The sequence below is a fragment of the Rosa rugosa genome, chromosome 2 (genome assembly GCF_958449725.1).
Source record: "Rosa rugosa chromosome 2, drRosRugo1.1, whole genome shotgun sequence".
Lineage (NCBI taxonomy): Eukaryota > Viridiplantae > Streptophyta > Magnoliopsida > Rosales > Rosaceae > Rosa > Rosa rugosa.
In genome coordinates, this window is record NC_084821.1 from 45,476,363 (window position 1) to 45,481,461 (window position 5,099).

At 35.8% G+C, this 5,099-nt stretch overlaps 1 pseudogene; it reads left to right on the forward strand.

Annotated features, from left to right (window-relative positions):
- The first annotated feature begins 2,145 nt into the window (after positions 1-2,145).
- LOC133728496 ((-)-germacrene D synthase-like) lies at positions 2,146-4,825 on the forward strand (annotated as a pseudogene).
- Positions 4,826-5,099: the final 274 nt, after the last annotated feature.

Sequence of the window (5,099 nt, forward strand, 5' to 3'; positions counted from 1 at the left end):
TTTTCATCAAAGCTTAGGGTAGATTCGGTAGAAAACCCCTTTATGCATGTAGGCAAAGATCGATCTCACATATGCGTTTTTATTACAGTATTTCAACTACACGCGTCTTGATTCCTTTTAGAAATTGAGACATGAAGATATAAGGAAACCTTAATATATGTAGAAACTTCAACGCATGCATTTTTTTTTTCGATAGAAATCAACACGTGCAATTCCATCTGCTTTGGTATGCATCTGTTATTAGTTTCTTTGCTCCCTCATCGTTTTTTGTTTTGTTTTTTTTGTTTCTAGTTCCTCATACATTTCCTAGAACCATTAGAATCACCTAAAATGGGAACATGTATTATACATAATGCATGTGTTTATACTTCGGAGCAATTAGCAAACTCTTTTACGTTATATCACACATTATGCATCTAATATCAACCAATGAGTTTTGTATTGGGCAATTCTCACGGATATCTAGATGAAGTGAGGAACTGGTTCAGCAAGCAACATTTTCAGCCTTGACTAGTCTGGTAAGAGCATCTGCACTGCTCAAATCATATCTTCCACAAATTAAATTTTGGGAACTTTGACAAATTTCTCTACTAGATGTATATTTAGTTCATAATATCTGGTATAGTAGTTTTCTTTGTTTTTGTACTGAATACGGGTATCCGGAAAATATCATATCTTGAGCAAATTTCATTTTACCTCTTTGACTTTTATACTCTAAATCACATGTGCCTTTGCATTCTAATTTCATCACGGGTACTCCTATATTTTCAATTTCAATCAATCATGTATAATCTTTAGTTTTTTTTGCCAATTATTGTATAATATGTTTTGAAATTCTGGTCATTTATGATATAATTTTATAGCCCACATCAATGAATCATCATCCTACAAAGTACAAAGGAGTCCATTAGAGCCACGTTTTCAATTTATAGAACATTTGACGGAAAAACGTGTTTCCAGTTTTGTCAGATCATACGACCGATCGAACACGTTTAATTTGTATGTTTGGTTTCCTCACCAAGGAGACTAGCTAGGTAGGAGTTAATTCAATGCTATTTGACAAACACGTACATTTACAGCTGCATATGTCAACTATGCATAGTGATATTTAATGTAGGAGATGAATCACCATGTGATATTTAATGTAACAGATGAATCACCATGTGATATACGTACTTGTATTTTAGGGCTAGTTTGTAACCCAGATATTTTACTAGATATTAAGTTCTTTTTGTATACTTAATTAATTATGGATTGGGAGATTTAGAATAGAACGGACAAATAATCTGTGAGTGTAGGGTTGCTAAAGACCATTGCACACAGATTTCAGTAAGTAATGAAGCCAATACATATGGATTGGAATAAGTGTCTAATGGCTTTTTTGCTAGTAGTATATTACTACATATACTACATTAATAGTACATATATGTAAAGTAGTATTGTCAAAGATGGTTAAATAACATAGTTTAATTGAAAATGGCTAAAACTTGATGTCATATGTACAAAAGAAAGCTATAATAACTAGATGAATGGAAAGTTTACGATTATAAAATTGAAAAACTTAGTATTCTCCATTCTAATTTATATTACAAATAACTAGTTGTTTTAAAGTTGGTAATACAGAAAACTGAAATACCGAATTTGATAGATATGACTAAAAACCAAAAATTTTGGTTGGTAATTGGTAACTCAATTTTGAAACCGAAAGCTTTGATTTTGAAGTTGGTAATACCTATAACCTATTTGAACCGATTGAGTGACAGCCCTAGGCACAACCGATCGAACACGTTTTCTTTGCATCTTTGGTTTTCTCACCAAAGAGACTTAATTGGTAGGAGTTAATTCAATATTATCTTATCAACATATTTACAGCGTTTCGCGTAAATCCATATGTCATATACATGTAAATGCATATGTCATTTATGCATATGTCATATACAGTGCAGGAGATGCATCACTTTGGTGGGTGGATTCATTGACGGAGTCGAATTTTCCTGCTTTAATTATGCATGTAATGTGGGTCAGTACCTACTTGTATCTTTTAGGGCTAGTTTGTAACCCAAATATTTTACTAGATATTAAGCTCTTGTATACTGTTCTTTCATAGATATTTTACTATAAATACCAAAGCAATGGGAGCATTTCAACTCACAACTCATACTACCCAGCCACTTTAATCAAACCTTTGATAAAATTAAGCCACATTGAAATATGTCTCTCAACGTGGTCAGTGTAGCTTCTCAAGCCCCTCCTACCCTGAATGCCTCTACTGATGCCGATAGTCGACGTTCGGCTAATTTCCATCCCAGCATTTGGGGAGATCAGTTTCTGTCTTATAACAACACTATGGTACGTACATCTGAAGCAACACTACATCTATTACATGTTATTAATTATCTGTCTGATGAGATGATTGATATTTTTGTTTCTTCAATCGGCCTGTATAGGAAACTAACATAAATGGTGAGCAACATGTCCAACAACTGAAGGAAGAAGTGAAGAGAATGCTAATGGCTCCGCCAGTTCAAACAAGTTTGGGAAAACTGGAGTTGATTGATGACATTCAACGCTTGGGTGTATCTTACCATTTTGAATACGAAATTGACCAAACTATGCAACAAATTCACCACAATTTTAATGGTTACTGTGATGATGATCTGCACACTTGTGCTCTTCGTTTTCGCTTGCTGAGGCAGCATGGTTACAATGTTTCATGCGGTAAAGTGGCTATATATAATTTTCCCTACATTAATCCTATTAACTCTTTCTGTTTAAAAATAGGCTAATTACCGTAAACATTGACATATGAATAATTAAGCAGATACGTTCAACAAGTTCAAGGACAGTGATGGAAAATTGAACAAATCGCTTCACGATGATGTAGTGGGACTACAAAGCTTGTATGAAGCCACACATCTTAGAGTACGAGGAGAGGATTTTCTAGAAGAAGCACTAACCTTCACCACCACACATCTAGCGTCGGCAGTGCTAGCAAACCGTTTAAGCCCCCCGCTTTCGAAACAAGTAAGGCATGCCTTGAATCAACCACTCCGGAAGGGCTTACCGAGGCTAGAAGCGAGGCACTACATGTCTCTCCACCAGGAACTACACGGATCACGTAACCAAATTTTGCTGAGTTTTGCAAAGCTGGATTTCAACCTGCTCCAACAATTGCATCAGAAAGAACTAAGTGATATTGCAAGGTTAATATTTATTACCATACTCATTAAGTAGACACCATGTAAGAAAGTTAAAGAAACACGAGAAAATTGTTCTAATTAATTAGATAAATGTGTCTGATAACTAATTATGTGATTCATTAGGTGGTGGAAGGAGTTGGACTTTGCTAGCAAGCTACCTTTTGCAAGAGACAGAGTAATTGAGTGCTACTTTTGGATTTTGGGAGTCTACTTTGAGCCCAAGTATTACTTTGCCAGGAGGACACTAACCAAAGTTATTGCCATGACATCCATTATCGATGACATTTATGATGTGTATGGCACGCTTGAAGAACTAGACCTCTTTACTAGAGCAATTGAGAGGTTTGAGATTGACACACAAACACACACACACACACACACTTTTTCCCTTATATATATTATATAACATCAATTTATTCCTAACAAAAGTTTCTCCACGTATAATCGCCGTTGTCTTGCTTATATGCAGGTGGGACATCTCCGCCATGGATGAACTACCGGAGTATATGAAAGTCTGTTACGAGGCACTGTTAGATGTCTATGCTGATACAGAACAACAGCTTGCAAGCGAGGGAAGATTATATCGTATCGATTACGCAAAAGAAGCGGTAATTAATTAAGCCTCAATTTACGTTCGGTATTGTAAATACAGAAAGTTATTGAAGGTTAATTATTAATAGTCGACTTGCTGCATATATGTCTTAGATGAAGAGACAAGTTAGGGCATACCATGCTGAAGCAAAATGGTTACACAAGAACTACACACCAACAATGGATGAATACATGGAAGTAGCCCTTGTCACTTCAGCCTACTCAATGCTAGCAACCACATCCTTTGTTGGAATGGGAGATATCGTTACAAAAGACTCCTTTGAGTGGATCTTCAGTGACCCTAAGATTGTAAAGGCTTCATCAGTAGTTTGCAGACTCATGGATGACATTGTATCCCACAAGGTAATTGAATTTGCCGCAGTAATAACAGAAATTATATGTACTTTCTTAGAACTCTTCCTTAGCTAATTTTTACCTTAATCTTCTTGGCTATATAGTTTGAGCAAAAGAGAGGACATGTTGCCTCGGCTGTGGAATGTTACATGAAACAATACGGTGCGACAGAAGAACAAACCATAATTGAATTTCGTAAACAAGTGATTGATGCATGGAAGGACATAAATGAAGAGTGCCTCCACCCTACACCTCTTGAAATGCCGCTCTTAATGCGAGTTCTGAATCTCACACGCGTGATAGATGTAGTATATATACAAGTCTGAAGATGGCTACACTCATGCTGGAACCATTCTCAAAGATTTTGTAGCTTCTCTACTTATCGAACCTGTGCCTGTGCCTGTATAAGTGGAAATTGGGAACTTGTTTTATTTATTATAAGCTGTTGGAACTTGGCTGGTTTAGTTCCAGGAGTCTATTGTAAAACGCAATCCTTTAAAGTTGATCGTGGGAATCTAATAAGTTTGCCTGTGACTAACAAAAGCTGAACTTTTGTTTAGTTGCGACTTTGACATTTCATATATATAATAATGGAAATAAATTCACGAGTCATCTTGTATCTCAACCTTATATTTTGTCATATGATATTGTACATGTTATCTCAAACACTGCTAAATTTGAAAGCATTAGTTTATAAATGCATTTTGCCTGAGCTTATAAGTGCATTTTGCCTATTAATACAGTTCTTAGTCATTAAGGAGTGTAGCTTCCATAGTTGTGAGATGCTTGAAATTGATGGAGAGAATTAGCGAGAAAGCAAGGAGGAAGAAACCGGACAAAATAGAGTAGTCCTTTATTACCACTAGTCATCATGTCTGGAGGAGCTTCTGTCCTCGACGATCCATTAACTTGATATTTTGTAGTTTACAGCATCTTAGTTAGGGTTGACATATT